The sequence below is a fragment of the Desmodus rotundus genome, chromosome 2 (assembly GCF_022682495.2).
Source record: "Desmodus rotundus isolate HL8 chromosome 2, HLdesRot8A.1, whole genome shotgun sequence".
Classification (NCBI taxonomy): Eukaryota; Metazoa; Chordata; class Mammalia; order Chiroptera; family Phyllostomidae; genus Desmodus; species Desmodus rotundus.
Window position 1 is genome coordinate 71,350,900 of NC_071388.1, and position 19,138 is coordinate 71,370,037.

The following is a 19,138-nucleotide window of genomic DNA, read 5'->3' on the forward strand; positions in this document are numbered from 1 at the left end:
GCCACAGCAGTGGGGGCCATGCTACTGATGGCGAAACTACAAAATGCAAAAGCAGGGAGAATGGCCTTTCAGGGGGTGACTCTCAACCAGTCATCCAAACTTATCTCTAGGTCAGACAACCTGGGGAGTTTCACAGAGCAGCTGCCAACATTAGGGGTAGGAGGTACCACATAAAAAAGGACTTAAAACAAGCAGATGGAAGAAGGTAATGGTAGGAAACTTCTCCAGGGCTCAGGAATCGAGGGCAGTACTGGGGGCTGGATGGGCAGATGCACAAGAAACAGCACCCACTACATTTCCTGCTCAGCACTCAGTTGGCAAGGGAAAGAGGACCCAGGAGGCAGTTGAAGGGAGCAAAGATGGGATACTGAAGCGGGTCTCTAGAGGCTGATCAGAAGAGTTAACACTGTGCACCAGTGGTGCAACACAACTCTTGCCCTGGCTGGTGCGGCTTAGTGGACTGAGTGCCAGCCTGGGAACCAAAGGGTTGTCAGTGTGAACCCAAGTCAGGGCACATGCCTGGGTTGCAGGTCAGGTCCCCAACAGGGGGCATGTGAGAGGCAACCACACACTGATGTTTCACTCTCTCTCTCCTTCCCTTCTCCCACTCGCTAAACATAAATAAATAAAACCTTATAAAAAAGAAACACAACTCTGGACCCAAATGGAAGAGGTGGTGGACAGTGGTGGGCATCACTGACTGGGGGTGTTTGGTGGAACAATATCACAGCAGCTGTGACAGGGCCACAGGGAAATATGTGGCCACCCAACCACAGAGGGCTACTTCCAGCTCAGATGGGAAAGCAGTCTCACAGAGGAGGTTTGTTGATGTGTGGGTGGTAGAAGTGGCAGAGCTCCCCATATTGACAGCGGCTCTTTTTGGCAAAGTTACAGCAAACAAGGTAGTCAGCTTTGTCTTCCATAACCTTGGGTTCAACCTTGGGTGGGCAGGTATTCTTGACAAGTGACCAGCTTTTGAGTCTTCTGGGACATCTCTGATGTTTGTGAAAGCTTCCCCTGGAGGGACTACTATGGCCTGGTCCAGGAAAAGGAGGCTGAGCATTGACCCCCGACCCCCCGCACCACCAACCGCAACCACATGGGCCAGACCTAAGGCCTAAGCTGCTCCAAACTGGGCCTCAGCCCCAGGGAGGTGGGAGAGTCAGCAGTGGTGGAATCATGAGTACCCTTGATCCCAAGGGACCTCTGTGAAGACAGTCTGCATTCTTTTGTGTCCCGCTCCTTTTGCTCAACATCATGTTTTTGAGATTCATCCTGGTTGCCTGTAGCAGGAGTTCATTTGTTTTCATTGCAGTGTAGTATCCCACAGTATGCACACACAGCTTATTCATTCTACTGATGGTGGACATGTGTGTGGATTCCAGTTTGGGGCTGACTTGAGATCACCAGGCTTTCCATCGGCCACAGGGGGAGGGCCCAGAAGGCAGGGTGGTTCCATAGGACTCCTATCATCTTCATCTCTGGTCTCTTCCAACTTTGGCACTTGGGGATCCAGTGGCAGATGCTGCTGCTGCTGCTGCTGCTGCTGCTGCCGCTGATTCTGCTTCTTTCATTTGAGCATCATGGTTGCTGCAATGGCTGCCACAGGATTTGCAGGCAACAACTTCCTGTTTTAAGTATCATCTTACCACTAGGCTGGAAATCCTATTGTTGTACTAAAAATGTACTGTCCCCTCTTTAGACAAGAACCTGTTTCTTAAGTATTTAGTTTTTCCCAGCATTTAGTGCTGTTTCCAAAAGCAAGGTCCAAAGATCACATACATCAGAATCCTCTAGAACAGTGGTCCCCAACCTTTTTGGCACCAGGGACCAGTTCTGTGGAAGACAATTTTTCCATGGACCCAGGGAGGGAGGGTGGTTTAGGGATTATTAAAGAACATGACATTCAAGCTCACCACCTACTGTGTGGCCCAGTGCTTAACAGGACCGGAGGTTGGGGACCCCTGCTCTGGAATGCTTAATATCAATGCAATTCCCCCCAAATTCCATATCATAATCTTTGGGATTAGGCAGTGAACACCACACATGATCCCTATGGACGCTATAGTTTAAGAATGATGGTTTTTACTGTAAAACTGCACTGTAATTACAAATGTAAATATTAGTAATAATAGCTGTAATTCTACCATTCATTAACTGAAAAAATATATCATGAATATACAATGTTAAGTAAAATTTTAATGCCAATTTGTCACATAACTTTTATTCATTCACTTATTCATGTTACTATCATGCCGATACTGGTCCCTTCAACGAACTTACCATTGCATAGTACAGGAAATACATATTTTTACCTAAATATACTTTGCACAACTATGGATCCACAAATATTTACAAAAACTCTCCGTCTTCCTTGAAGTTTCTTGGGTTGCAGTTTAGGAACTACTGTTGCAAATTGTAAGTAGTTTCCTTGCCTATTCTGCACCAAATAAGACTATTTACCCTCTCTTAATATCTGTAGTCTCTTGTACCTGTACAATGTTCATTAGCAGAAACAAACAAACAAACAAAAAACAAGTTTGGGATGTATTTATCTGTGAGTTCTCTTAAATCCAGGAGATATTTTCAGGAGAACACAGTCAATGGTTATCAATTACAAACAACAATTTTTAGATTTCTATTTTACTAAAGCCTTCAGTAAATAATTTTGGTGTAGAATGATTTTCTTTTGGGAAAAGGAGATTTGCATAGTTAATGATTTAAAATAAAATTAATGATATATTTCCCTTGACTTATCAATACATACTTATTAACAAAACTTAGAGACACAAAAATTGGAGGTGCCCTCTGTCTCCACCATTCAGTAATGACCAGTGTATTTGGGTGGGTTTTGTAGTATGCTTGTATTTTTTAAAAGGTTAATAAAATTATTTTTGCTAAATAATACATTATATTATAGATTATATGTTACTATAATACAATAACTATATAACATCTCATAGAGAATATTCTCCTTACTATAGTTGACTTTAGCATTTTGGCATTTTTAAGTATTTATGTAATTTCCTACAGTAAAATGAAGTTCAGGGTTAAAGCACTGTATAAATTTTGAATTGTTTCCTTTGGGCAGAATTTAGGAGTGGAAATATGTAGTCAAGGGTCATAAAATATTAAGGTTTTGGACACCTACTTGGAAATTGCTTCTCAAGCTTTTATTGACACTCTGGATGGCAATACGAAGGTAAGTATCAAAATCTTTAAAATGATCTGTTATTTAACTTGACTATTAGACATGTGTAATAAAATTAATAATGAATAAGGTGAAATATTTGGAGCTATTTATTAATTTTAATAGGGAAAATCCAATAATAAGAGTTGGTTACCTAAAGTTTAAAAATAAAATTATATATTCATATCCACTAAAATAATCTTGAACCAAAAAATAATGTAAAAATTTCTCTTGATAAAATGTCAGGTTACAAACAATTATTATATATTTATTTGGTTATATATTATATATTTATATGTATGGCTTTATATACACATATAGTTTGAATATATAAAAAATATATATATAGGCCTAATAGAAATTCATGTAGTTTTTAAAGTTGTTTTAGATCTTTTTATGTATGTATTTATATGGTAAAAACTAGTACTATGATCAGAAAAAACAAATAGATAAAGTCATACCAATTTTACTTATACCAGCCTTCGGTAGGAATGTCATTTTCCATAGTTTTGTCAGCCATCATTCTATTTTTAAAGTTAAATGTACTTTTAAATAATTGTACGTTATATGTAATGAGGCAAAGTGTTTGAAACAAAATCAACAAAACAAGAAAGCAAAATGTAACCAGAGACATTGAAATTAAGAACAAACTGACAGTAACCAGAGGGGAGGTGGGAAGGGATAATGGAGGGGAAAGGGGGAAGGGTTTTCAGGAACAACTATAAAGGACACATGGACAAAACCAACGAGGGGTTGGGATCAGGGGTGGGAAGTGGGGATGGCTGGGGTGTGGGGGGTAGGAAATGGAGACAACTGTACTTGACCAACAATAAAAAAATGTTTAAAAAATAAAATGTAAAAAAATTTAAGAAATTAGTATATATTTTTTCAGTATATATATATATATATATATATATACATATATATATTTCAATTTAGAAGTCTTGTTGCTGGAAAGTGCATTGTATAAAAGAATTCATGTGTTACCTAAAGTTCAAAATTAGTAACTTTGCCTTGGAAAAACATATTTACGAGTGACTGCTATTGCTAGGATGATTGAGGGCTGCTTCCTGAGAACTGGAAGTCATCGGTCAGAGTATTCACTAGGCAGTCTGATGTCTGACAAGATGATATTTTGCTTCATTGGGTTTAATAAATGGATAGATACTTGTTTTCATGGGGGGCAATTTCACTTGGTTTCTCCTTCCAATATGCCTAATAAGGCAATATTCATCAGCAACTATATTTTGACCTATCTAAAACAAGTCTGTATGTACAATAATGTTTATTACTTTTCAAATGATTTGACAATTGCTAACAATTTTGGAATAAAGATACCATAAATATAAATGAAATACCACATATGTACCACAAACAAAGAACACAATTTTGAAAATCATCTCTGTGACTTTATAGGAATACCTGTTATATTTTTAGTACCTGACAATTATTTCAAATAAAGGTATGACACTTTAGATGATATTAATTTCCAAGCATAATTAAAAATATATTAGTTCTTTCCAATATAATTTAAAATATGCTGATACAATATCTATTTCAAAAGAAGTGCCAGCCGACCCTGGGGCCTAGGAACGAGAGGCTGCGCTCTGAGCAGAGAGCGGTGCGCCGGTGCTTTCACTGCTCCTTCAGAGCTCACTGGTGATTACAACATTTTTCGCTGTGTTCTTTGGAAAAGTGGTACAACTTTTAATAATCTATCTACAGTTTCACTTTTAGGATTCTTATAAGCAGTACTAGAGTTATCCACAGTTAACGTTGAAGAGATTATCTCCTATCATAATGTGCATTTTATCCATTTATACGGTTTTATAAAAATTGTAATTTTCTTTCAGATTATCATATAATGGTGTAAAAACTAGATTATTGATGTTAATTATGTATATGTAAAATAATCATTTTACAAATTAAAAGTAAAGAAACTAATGGACTCAAATGAGTAAACTGAACTTTCTTAAGGAAATGCATAATCATCTATGTTTACTTTTCTATTAAGACCAAAAAAAGCCACATGTTGACGTTCTTTTCATAATAAATTCCCTTCTTTTGTCACTATAGGTTATCTTAATAGGTGTTATCAATTGTCTCCACATTCCAGGAAATTTTAATATTTATATGTGTCAATTTTCATTACATTAAGAAAAGTCCCTTCTCTTAGCCACAGATGGCAGGGAAGCCCCAGTGAGTTTTCCGCAGGACCCAGCCTTTGTTCACAAAGGAGAATGGATTGTGCAGGGCTGGGAATAGACAGCAGAGACTCTTTCTGGGCAAACATTTCAAAGGAAGTATATTAACTTGTCAATATTATCTTTCAATATGATGAGCATTTCAAGTAGCCCATGCTACTGAACCTTTCATTTTGATGTGTTTGATTTTAGAAATGAGTAGCATTCTCTGTTTATGTCATTTATATTTAAGCCACTTATACCTAATTTTCACTTGTGGCTTCCTTTTAGCTAAAGAAGGCACACTCCATCCCAGCCAGGAAAGATTGAACGTGTAGCCAATAGTTTTTCTACCCTTCTAAATCACTTCGAGTATTTTTTCTGCCCTTAGAGACAATTAATTCCTAAAGTTAGTGTTAGGACAACACAAATAGTCAGTGAAACCATACACATATTTATTCAAGATATGTACCGCAAAGAACGGTTCATGTACTACTGCAAAAACAAAAACAAAAACAAAACCCCAAAAACAAAAACCCTGCCACATGGTAAGTGCTGTACAATTACAGATACAAAAACTACATGAAAGCCCTCTAGAACTTTAAAATATCATATTACAGTATTTTCAATTTTGTTTCTTTGGAGTTTCATTTGGGTTATTATCACTGAAGGGCAACAGCCACACCCAGCTGGTGCTAACCGTAACATCTACGTTTTCTAAGAAGCCTTTAAAGACTTTATAATTGGCTAAATAATATGTAAGTTCCATGTGATTTACACACTGGATTTCTTTTTTTATTTTTTGACAACTTTATATTTATCAAATGAACTAATTTGTGATTTCAATTCAATAAAAATTGTACAATGGCCTTTAAAAAAAACATAGTATTGAGTACACCACTAGATGGCAGAAAAAGATCAGAAAATTTCCATTACGTACTCATGCATTAGAAAGTATGTATAGTGCATGAAGATCTTACTGGAATTACATATATACATTACATATGATTTATTTATGTTTTAAGTATCAATAAATCATGCTTTATAAATTATATCAATTATATTTTTAATATGGAGAAATGTATACTTTATTTGGTGTGTGTATACGCACATATATAGTGATACTCAATACGCTTCTGACATGTATGCACCGTGTGTATGTGTGTGTGAGTACTAACAAACTGTGTACTCTCTACGGGGCAATACTGGAGAAGAAGCACAATGAGAAACCAACCCTTTGACACCTCACACAGCTCGTGTTCTCTCTTGTGCTTTACTCCTATATTAATTTAACCTTAATTTAACCTTTAATCTTTCTAACTAGGAATAATTCAATATCAACTATTATTATTTTTATCAACTCTAATATTATGCTTTATTATATTTACATGTATATGAATGTATTTAAATGACTACATTTTATCATTATAAATTACAAATAAATAAAATTTACTACACATTCATAACTTTCAAACTCTTAATATTTACATAGGGTTATTAATTCATCAAAAATTTTAAAGTTTTTGCCCTTTGAGTATGATGCTGACAGAGGGTTTGTCATATACGGCTTTTATTATGTTTAAGTATGTTCCCTCTGTTCCCACTTTGCTGAGTTTTTTTATTACAAAAGGGTTCTGAATTTTACCAAATGCTTTTTTTGTATCTATAGATATGATCATGTGGTTTTTATCCTTCATTTTGTTTATATGGTGAATCACATTTATTGATTTACAAACATTGTACCAACCTTGCATTCCCATAATAAATCCCACTTGATCATGGTGTATGATATTTTTGATGCATTGCTATATTCGGTTTGCTAATTTTTGTTGAGGATTTTAGCATCTATGTTCAGCAGGGATATTGGACTATAATTTTCTTTTTTTGTAATGTTTTTATATGGTTTTGGAATTAGGATTATGCTGGCCTCCTAAAGTGAGCTTGGGAGCCTTCTCTCCTCTTGAATTTTTTGAAATAGTTTGAGAAGGAGAGGTATTAGTTCTTCCGGGAACATTTGGTAAAATTTATCTGGGAAGCCATCCAGTCCAGGGCTTTTGTTTGTTAGGAGTTTTTTGATTCCAACTTCAATTCCAGTAAGTGTAACCTGACTGGGGGATGATTCTCTGATTCTTTCTGAGTTAGTGTTAGAAGATTGTATATCTCTAGGAATGTATCCATCTTGTCCAGGCTGTCCAGTTTGTTGGCGTATAGTTGTTCATAATGTTTTCTTACAATCCTTTGTATTTCTTTGGTGTCAGTTGTTATTTCTCCTCTTTCATTTCTGATTTTATTTATTTGGATCCTCTCCCTTTTTTTCTTGATAAGTCTCGTTAAAGGTTTGTCAATCGTGTTTATCTTTTCAAAGAACCAGCTCTTGGATTCATCGACACTTTGTATCATTTTTTTAGACTCTATTTCATTTATTTCTGCTCTGATATTTATTATTTCCATCCTTCTACTCACTTTGGGCTTTATTTGTTGTTCTTTTTCAAGTTCCTTTAAGTGTAAAGTTAGATTTTTTTTTATTTCAGTTTTTCTGTCAACCTCACTAATCATCAGAGAAATGCAAATTAAAACCACAATGAGATATCATCTCACACCTGTCTGAATGGCCATCATCAATAATTCAACAAACAACAAGTGCTGGCAAAGATGTGGAGAAAGAGGAACCCTTTTGCACTGTTGGTGGGAATGCAGTTTGGTGCAGCCACTGTGGAAAGCAGTATGAAGATACCTCAAACAATTAAACATGGATCTGCCTTTTGAGCCAATGATTCCACTTCTGAGAATATATCCCAAGGAACCCAAAACACCAATTTGAAAGAACATAAGCACTCCTGTGTTCATTGCAGCATTGTCTACAATTGCCAAGACATGGAAAAAGCCCAAGTGTCCATAAATAGACAAGTGAATAAAACAACTATGGGACATTTACACCATGGAATACTACTCAGCTATTAAAAAAGAAGAAAGTTTTACCCTTTGCAACAGTTAGGGATGGACCTGGAGAACATTATGCTATGTGAAATAATCCAGTCCGAAAAATATCAATAGCATATGATTTCACTCATATGTGGAATCTAATGAACAAACTGAACTAATAAAATAGAGACAGACTCATAGATAGAGAGCAGGACAAAAGCTAAGAGGATGGAGGGTAGGGGGAGGAAGAACTGAGCAAAAAGGAAAAAGGACTCATGGACATGTATACACTGTGGTGATTGTGGAGGGAGGGGTTATAAGGAGACTAAATGGTAATCGAAAAAATATATATTAGAAAAAGAAGAAAAATTCCAAACAGCTATGATATTTAAAGAATTGTTCCTACTTCTATATTAGAAGAATTTGGTAAAAAATTAGAATAGTCTCTGTGGTAATACTTATTCTTCATTTGATCAAAAAGAGGCACATTTTTGAGAAAGAAAATTAGGAAATTAATTACTTTAAGTTAGTAAACTTTGGATCCAGTTTTGTCTCCACAACTGCTATGCTGTGTGATCCTTACCAAATCAATATCCAAATGCCAATAAACAAGTGAAAAAAATTGGTTAGCTGAAGTTCTAATGGAAAAGAAAAAATGATTTCATTAATGTATAAGTGACATTTTTAATTGCCAGTTTTTAGAAAAGCTTTGATGAAATGGTGTTGATTCAATTGTCTTTGCTTTTTTACTTTAAGGTTGAATTTTTAAAGATTTATCCTTATGTTCAATCTCGACTAATTGGTCTTTTCTTCTCCTTCCCATCCTTATCACTTATCTTCCATCAGTCCCTCCCCATTTCTTTTCTTTTATTGTTTGGATGAGTAAGTTGGAATATAAAATTTAAAAAAAAGAAATTTAAAAACTATGATTTTAGAGTTAGTTGGAGAAAAAGGCTGTTTTCCTGAACTCCTTAAGAATTAGGAAAAATTGGACTTACTGACTTACAATTTAGCATAAATAAATAATGTTAGATATAAGGGAAGTTTCTCACAGATTTACTATGCAGAAATTTGGAGGTCAACTAAAAATTTTCTAAAAACAGGTTATTATTTTTCAAATATCTATAATCCCAAGATACATACATACATACATACATACATACAAAGACTTTTAGTCCTTGATTCCATGAATAATATGCTCCCCTCAAGTAGATAAATCATCTTATATTTATGTTTACAAACCATTGAGATATATGTGTGTGTGGATATATTTAGTTCTCACCTGAGGAGATGTTTATTTATTTGAGAGAGAGGAAGAATGAGAGGGAAAGAGAGCGAAACTTCCATGCGAGGGAGAAATATCAGTCGGTTGCCTCCGTACTCAGAATTCTGCTGCCCAAATCTTTTTCTTTTGCATTCTAGGCTACAGAATCAGCCCCTATCTCAGTCTCATGAAAATGTGAACGCAGACTGTTTCACATTTTAATGGGGGCATATTTTTTCTTTAATACACTCTGATATATAATTTGTCTTTATCTACTATTGTCCTGGATTTGCTCCTGTAATGTGTTCAGGTTGCTCCTACAATCATCCTAGAAAAACTGATCCTTAGCGCATGGCAATTTACCAACAGCTGTAAAAGTTTTCCACAAATTCTTTCATGTCAAAAGAAGAGCTTTTGGTGAGGAAAAACAATAAATATCTCTACTTAGTCTTTTCCTAAAAGATCATTCACAATGTCACTTTAATGAGAAGAATAACCATCACCTTTTATGAATATTTTTTATGTTTTTCCCAGATAAAAGTGAATATTGAGAGATTTTAACAAAGAAAAAAAAATTCACAAATAAGAACATTAGGTTTTACTACATTCTGCTAAACTTTAAATATGTGCCTGTTTTGTTTTGCTTGAAGTTAGAAGAAACTTAACAACTGCAAATTTACCATTTAAAAAGATTTTCTATTTTAGAAACTTCCTACTCTCTTTCGTATTGATAAGACTATCAAATTAGAAAAGTACATTCTTATTATCAGTTAAACTTATGTTCTACCTATAAAGTTTTATTTGAGGTTCTCTGAACTTTCCACATCTGGTTATAATAAGAATGAACTATATGCAAGGATTGACTAAGACTCTAGCAAATGTATCGGAGAAAGAAATATGTTTTTCCTTCACATTCTGTATTCCCTATTAAGATATTCCTTTTCTTATAACACATGCTATTGTTAAGAAACATACTGCTTATAGCCCAGATGTTCTCAATACCATTCTAAATAGATTGTTCCATACTTGGTTCCTCACTGACTCACTTTATGGTCAGTAAATATGGTAAATATTGTCCCTGAGTGTTTTGTCTGTTATTTCTCTATTATACTTTTGTATGTTTATTAATATTTCTTAGCTTTTAACTTTTAAGGAAATTTCAAATTCCATTGAACGCTAAGGTAGTTGTAATGCTAACCGAATGACATTGTCTGCTTGTTAAAATACACACAGGCCCTGGCTGTTGTGGCTCAGTTGGTTGAAGCATTGACCCATAAACCAAAAGGTCATGGGTCCAATTCCTGGTCAGGGCACATACTGGGGTTTCGAGTTTGATCCCCAGTCAGGGGACATAAGAGAGGGCAGCCAATTGATGTTTCTCTTTCCCTCTCTCACACACTCTCTCTATCCTTTCCTCTCTCTCTAAAAACAATGAAAAAACATCCTTGGATGAGGACAAAAATAAATAAATAAATAAAACACACAGTATCATAATGGCCTAAATATCTAATTCTATTTTGAGAATTTATCAATCTAGGAGTTACCTAACTCTTATGAAATATTGGCAACCTGCTTATAGTTCTTCCAGATGCTGGAGAGAATATAAAGGAGTTATAGAACAATGTCCTCATCCACACAAAGTTTAGAGTTCAACCATCTACATAATATCTCAACAGAGCAAAGTTATTTTTCCTCTTTCTCTTATTCCCTGCCAAGTTCTCCTCAGCTGTTGAGAGTTGCTAGGGCTTTTGTCCAAGAAGTTTTTGCTACATAATCAGCACAAAGTGCTTTCTGAAGAGGACTGGTATACAGCCCTGTGAGAACAACTCCTGGACACACTGGTCAACAGTTTCTTGATTGCTTTCCACTTTAGGGAAGAACACTTGAGATAATACATTGAAAAGACTGCCAAGCTCAAGCTGAGTACCACATTTACACATGAAGTAATTGTTTCTGGTTGTTATCCGATTATGATATTTCTTAATTAATTGGATTGGCCATGAAAGACTAGCCTTCTAGAAATTTTCTAGTCCTTGTAGTAATTCATATGATATCTGCTATAAGGTAAAAGGAGAAGCCTTCAAAGTTTTGAGAATGAAAATTAGGACGGAACTTCAGCATTTTTCAAGGACACTACTGGATTTGGGGAAGGGCAATCCTTTATTGTGAGGGGCTGTCCTGTGCGTTACAGAATGTTTAGCATCCCTGCCTCCAGCAGTAAATGCCAATAGCTTCCTTTTCTCAGTGATTGTTAACTACTAAAGCATCCCTGGTACAGGGTCCAACAGAAGTAACGCCATTCAGTGTGGTCGGTATGGTATGTGAATGTCTCATATAAGGTGGCAATTTCAATATTCCATCTAAAATTGTTATATGGTGTGATTGAGTATGATATTGTTATGTTACAGAATTACATGCTTATGATTTTTAATAAAAGATTTTTATGTAATAAAAAGGGATGTTATTTGTGCTGGATCATGTAATTTACTGTTTTGAGAATGGAAGAGGCATTACAGGCCCTGAGAAGCACCTTAGTTATACTTAAGTTAATTTTTCCCATTAACATTAAATGTGATATTGTATACATTATAAGTTCTTATATTTGAAATGTATACAAAATTAAGCAGAAGAAAATTTCAAGCAAATGTAATTTTCTAAACATCATTGTTACAAGGCTCAGATGAAACCTTAAGCATTATTGTTCATTCTTTAATTAGCCTAAATGATCTTATAGAGATAGAGAATCATACTTTTTGTAGAGATACAAAGACCCTTGAAAATGATTATAGGCCATTCCATTGATTTCACAGAAAAAAGCATCTAGGATAAGTTAAACACTGGATGTGGTCACACTTGGATTCTGAGTGTCTGAGGAGAGGTATCCAAAGCCATGAACACATTAATGACTTAAACATTCTAAGAAGAGAGAAGTGAAAGCTAGGCAAACCAAGAAATGCTTTTAATCAACTTCCCAACCTCTTCTCTCAAACTGGAACCATTTCAATGTTCCACACTTTTCTCAGCATAGCACTGCTAAAACCTCTTAGGTTGGGGCAAACTCTGTTTTCACTGAGAAAACATTTCTTTGTCTCCCTTTCACTCTAATGGAAATCAATAAAGCCCAAACAGAACTTTCACACCTAAGTCTTGTTTTCAATGATTAATGAAATCAAAACTTCTTTGGCTGATGACATGGTCTCCTAACTACGGTGTTCTGAACTGTTGTAAATGATTCTGTGAACATTTTATTTCTAGTGGCCCACCATTCTTAGCTGAGATAAACATCTCCTTCAAACATATTTGAACATAAAATAATAGATATTATGTGATTGAGTCAGACTGTTCATTGAAGTAACGATGACTGTAGATTGAAACCCACGGAACATGACACGTGTACCACAGGTTGGTATTTTCTCAGTTCTTACTTGTGATATAGAAGGTCATCCTAGATGGAAAATAGATCATTTGTGAAATTCAAAGATATTACTACTGTTATTTCTTCTCTTACCTTGAAGCCTGTCATTCTATCACAGAGGGAATAAAATTAGTTGGACCCAACTTATTCTTCTCAAACCCCAGCTATTTATAATATCTTATTGTTTCCCCCTTTTTCAGGCATATCACAATGATTATTGAATGAGTCTTTGCATGATTTTCCAAGAAATCAAAGTTAAATTGTCCAAGCTAAAATCATATATTATTTTTATTACTTATTAAATAGAGAAGGTGCCCATGCTACTTTTCTATTTTTCATAAAATTTGCTTTTTTCTGTTCAGGATTGTAATAGATCAAAATCCTGGCTCTAAAATCTTAACCATTTACTATTTCCACTTAACCATATTCCCTCTCTATTAACTTCCACTCCTTTTCCCCAAAATCATGTTGGGAAATTAACCTGATAAATTTGCCCTCAGAGTAAGTAACTTCACTTGTGATAATTCCATTTTTTTCTACTTATCATGTGAGAGGGGAAGAAATTGAGAGATTAGGAATCTCCGCTAACACAGTCCAAGTTCTCTTATTCCTGCTGCTTTTTTTCCTCTCCTAGCACTAATTCACATTCAAACTACCCTTGTTTCATTCTTCATCCTCAGTCTCTTGAGATCAATCTGGCCCTAGTAATAATAGATAGGTTGGCAGCCGAAGGAGTCAGTAGACGGATATGTATCAGCTTGTCATTCTGTGCATAAACGTGGGTTAACCAAAGGTGGGGAGTATTTCCAAATGTGTCTAAAAGTATGAAAACTGTGATTCTTTAATGCTTGAGTAATTGAAAGGTAGCCAAACTATTTCTATCAAACTTAAAAAAAAAATCAGACTGAGAGTAGCAAGATAAATTTTGACTCAAATGTCAATTTACTCAAAAGGTTACAGAGTACTTGAAATTAAAGAATTTAAAGAGAAAATGCCTTTTTAAATATCTGGAGTATTATGAGAAAGCAAAGAGATCTCCAGTTAATTATAAATTCTGTTCAGATAAATGGAAATACAGAAGTAAAATTTTATTTCTTTGTAGCTGCTTAAGACTCTCATTGCTTTAAAACACTATTTTGAAATTTGTCCTCTATGTAAATGTCCTTTTTACTTCCACTCCTTGATATAATTTTCTCCCAGTGTATTTACTAGGTTACAGGAATGAAACTATTTTTAAGTTCCTGTGGTGAATTTTTAGAAATACTTTTCCTTTTGTCTCATTTTGATCTACTTGGAGGAAGATGGCCCCTTCCACATCTGTGGTCTCAGCAGACATCATCACACTCCATTACTACTCTGGAAGAAGTAAGAGTACCAATAATTTTGAGTTATTGGTTGTGTCAATAATTCAAAATTTTAAAAGATTATGAAATTCATCTGGTATAATTTTACAGAGAAATTTTAGATCTTTACTTGGCATCCTGTACAAATACAAGGAATTGTTTATATTTCCTTTGACTGTGGAAAATATATTTTGTTCTACAACTTGTTGTTTTTATTCCTTTATATGTGCACATATGCTGAAACAATACTCATAGTGAGCTGAATGGAAAATAAAACAATCAACTTAACATTGAAAATAGGTGCCAAATAAATGGCTCTTGCTAAAGAAATAAGTGAATTTCCAGGCCCTAGATCCTCAGGTTAGATATTTATACAGAATAAATGGGGTCTTGGGAAAAATCCAACTGCTAAGGTTGTATTGCTCTTTCACATTTTATTTCCTTCTGGTTACAAAATAGACTCGAGCATATACTTGAAGTGCAGACATATACTTGAAGGTCTAGTTTGATATCATGGTAAACTGTCCAAAATTTGTGATGAAATGATTTTCAACATAAAAGAATGAATAGGAAATATAAACACAGAGATTAAACTTGTTTATGCCTCAGGCTTAGTTTGATTACTGAAACATGTGTGAAGACTCAAGAGTCTTGTGAATGTTGTCACCTCCACCTCATAAACTCCATGTCCTTGTCCTCCAGGAAAAATGTATTGTAATGATTCTCATTGTTAACCACTTAACAGTTTGATGGTTAAAACATCAAAGTAATAAAATATTAATACTAACGTTAGAAAAAAGCTCTGTAGTAGAGATATTTCCTTCTCCTTTTTTTTCTATTTAAGATATATTAGATTTTTTCTTTAAAAGAAAAAAGTTCAGCATGTCCTGCCTTTGTCTGGGTGTGTTATTTTATTTTAATAAGTGAGTACTATTACCTCCTAGAGAAGTCCACACCACTTCTAGAGTCCACATCTCTAGAAGTCCCAATCTAGAGAAGAGCAGTGTGACTGGTACAGATCTCAAGGTATAAGATTTACAGTAACTTCAGAACACAAATGTAATAAAGTGCTAGTGAATGTTTCCTTCCTAATTAAGATTAAAATCAGATAGCAGAGCAATATGTTATATTAAGACTGTTCAGATATGAAATTATAGATTATTAGCTTTTCCATTTTTATTTCTGCTATGGAGGCACTGACAGATTTTTTTTTTTGCTAATGTGGATGTCAACTGTGATAACTGATGAACGTACCATAAACATTATAGCCATGTTCTCTGAATGTCTGTATTCCTTCTACATTTTTTGGAGCTTTCACTATGGTTGAATAACCACACATCTATTTTTAATTTAACTTTTATAGTCAATATTATAAATAACGCTGAACATATATGGACATGTCTCCCTCTATGAACTTTTGACTATGTGTTAAGAATTAAATCCCCCAAAAAATATTTAATTAAAGCATGTTAGTAATGTCCCCAAAAGTTTTATTGATTGCTCTGCCATCAATGAGATTCTCTGTAATCCTCATTCTTCACAAGGCATCATCACTTCTTAGAGATATCAATTTTTAAACAGATTGGGGAAATGAACATGTTTTGTTTACAACATTGCTCAAAGAGAAATCTAAACCTTTATGTTACTTGAAAACAAACAAAATGACAATGGAACCCAGAAATATTTCTAACTACTTTCTTTAAATAAAAACTTAAACAAATGATTTCAACATCTTTAATTTAAATAAATTCTTGCCCTGGCCAGGTACCAGGTAGCTCAGTTGATAGAGCATCACCCTGATATGCCAAGGTTGTGGGTTCAACCCCCCAAACAGGGCACATAAAAGAATCAACCAATGAATGTGTAAATAAGTGGAATAACAAATGGATGTTTCTCTCTCTCTCTCTCTCTCTGTCTCTCGACCCACTTCCTCTCTCTAAAAAAAATCAATAATAAAAATAAAAATAAGTAAATGAATAAATTCCTAATTTCCACTTTAATATCTTCTTTAAAAAAAAACTTTCCAGCACAAAAATCAATAAACTTTCTGCCCACAGATTAATAAAAGTTAATGATTACATAGCTTAAGGAGGTATAGAATTATAATTTAAAAAATATTTTGGCTTACTTATTTATTTATAAGTTCAATTATAATGTGTTGCCCCTAGAAGTAAGACCTTATGTACAACAGCTTCTACAGTTTATACCAGAAGAATCTGTATGTCTCCAAGAGTAAAATTAGAAGTATGGTAAACTCTCTTAAATGGAACAATGCTACTCATACATGCAAGTTATAAAATTTGTGAAACAGAACTTACAGAAGCTGATGGATCACGCTATCTCTCTCACAATTTATTTTTATATATAACAAGGGACTTAGAAAAGCAAAACGTGCAAAGTGACACTGCACATTATAAAAAGCTGCGACAAGGTCCATGATGTCCTGCCTTCTGATCTGATGTCTTTCCTGTTACCGGGCTAATGACACAGATGCAAGGAGCCCACTTTTTCTGTGGGAAAATCACAGTATTTTCGTACAATGAAATGCCACTTTATGTAACATATGAAAAGATGTCTGTTTAACTTGCCCTTAGTCCATCCTTTTCTTGTTTTCCTACAATGTGCTTGTTTCACCAATAGATGGCACACTTACTGCTTACAGTTTTATGTTTTAACTGGTTTCTTATAGAAAGGCTGCATTATTAGGACTTCACGAATATGCTATTATTTTAAAACAAGCTGTGCTTTATAAAAGAACTATGTAAGTTTCTTCATTAGTTGTTTAGAAAATCAATCAACTGTCAATGATTATAGCAATGCATTATAAGTCAAATTAATACTTATGCCAATCTGGAAGTGAAATTTCCTTCTGAATATGCTCTACACATGCCTTTTGCATTCCTTTAGAGATGGAATGCTATCTGACAGCACATACAGTATAGTTCTGCATATTTGATGCTTATAATATACCTTTTCATACCACTCCTGGCTTTATCTCTGGGCCTACCTATGCATTACTCCATTATATACTTTTAGAGAACTGAGTAAACTATTAATTAAGTGATTGAACTTGGTCCTCAATGTAAGATGTATTCTCATCTGCTTCCTCAAATTTCTTGAAATAACTAAATCAACGGTATTGCAGAGCTATTTCTTGACTTACTGTCTATTTTAAAAGATATACCCATTTAGGATAACTTTCTATTCTAGGCTGAAATTATTCAATTTTCTTAAATTACTGCTTTAATTTTTGTTATAAATTAGGAAAACAATTTTCCAAATAACATGCAAATGCCAGATTATTTCTGAGAAATACTCTTTCATTAAATAGACCAAAGCTCAGGCTTTCTCAGAAGCCTCCTTCAGGCACGGTGATGTCATATACAAAGGCACTCCGCATTAATACTCATGGGAACTGTTTAGTGGTGTGAAAGCAGAATTTATTCACTCCTACACACATTAGTCTGCAAGTTCTGGAAACGCAGATAAAGATGATGCTTTATAAACATATAAAGAACCTCTCAAAGGGTAAAATTTTCTTCTTTTTTATGGCTGAGTATTATTCCATTGTGTAAATGTCCTATAGCTGTTCTATCCACTCATCTACTGATTCACCTGAGCTGCTTCCACATCTTGACAATTGTACAAACTGAATTAACAAGCAAAATACAGACTCATAGATAGAGAGTAGGCTGATGGCTCTGCCAGTGGTGGGGGTTGGTGATTAGAGGGTGAGGGGTCAAACAAAAAGGAAAAGGACTCATGGACGTGGACAACAGTGTGGTGATTACAGAAGGGAAGGGAGTATAAGGGGAATACTTGGTAATGGAAAAAATACAATAAATTTTTTTTTTAAAAGAATCTCTCACCCTTTAACACTGTGAGCAAAAACGCACAGCAATACCCTTCATTTGTTATCATTAGTACTTGGCTCACTGATTTCTCCTTCAATAATCTGGTTATTCTTGAGAATTCCAAGTGGATCCACCCAAAAACTTTGATCTCTTCACTTCTAAGCTTATTCCTTCCTGGACCTTATCTTCATCTCTATCAATCTCACCTCAAAAATCTACATTTTAATTATCCCATTTTACCACCACAGTCTAACTTTCATCTTCAGATACCAAAGTAATTGCACTCCAGCTCAGCGTCCACCTTGCATAAGCCTCCAGGACTTGACTCTAGCTTTTGACTCACCAAATCCATCGTTTTCTTTACCTTTTTCCACACACACCCCTGTCCTCACCGCTCTCTTTACCACACTGAGATTCCTCAGATTCCTTGGATGACTGTACAGCACTGTGTCCCATGCTTTGCTAGTGCCCTTATCCTCCTCTTCCTCTGACGTACTTGCTGGCGAACCATCTGTGGTTAAATCTGATTGTTCACTGACCATACACAGACCCATCTCCTCAGCAGCTATTTATGGCTGGAGAAGAAAAAAAAGTCCTCCATTGTGTGGACTGATCTCACTTTAAATTTATGTTTACAAATGGCAAATGGGCACTCAGCACACATAACAATTCTACTGCACTTCTGCAAGCTCTCCAATTACTATTTCACACCTTTTCTTATCTCTCCAAACACACTACTCTCTCTCATTCTACACTGAAGATATTATATCAAATGTCATTGAAAATAATTTGCTATAAGTGGATCTTATCTTCCCACAACCAAATTCAGGCATTTATCTGTGTCTCTATCACATAGCCTCTTTCCTCTTACTACAAAGAGAGGGATATGTCTGCTGTTATCTAAGGCCAGTTTCTTCATACGAGTAGTCTAAAGATCCCCATTCACTCTTGCTCACGTATTGGCTTT

At 34.9% G+C, this 19,138-nt stretch overlaps 1 pseudogene; it reads right to left on the reverse strand.

Moving 5' to 3' along the window:
• Positions 1–809: 809 nt before the first annotated feature.
• LOC112302570 (proline-rich protein 3 pseudogene) lies at positions 810–18,725 on the reverse strand (annotated as a pseudogene).
• Between the last annotated feature and the right edge of the window lie 413 nt (positions 18,726–19,138).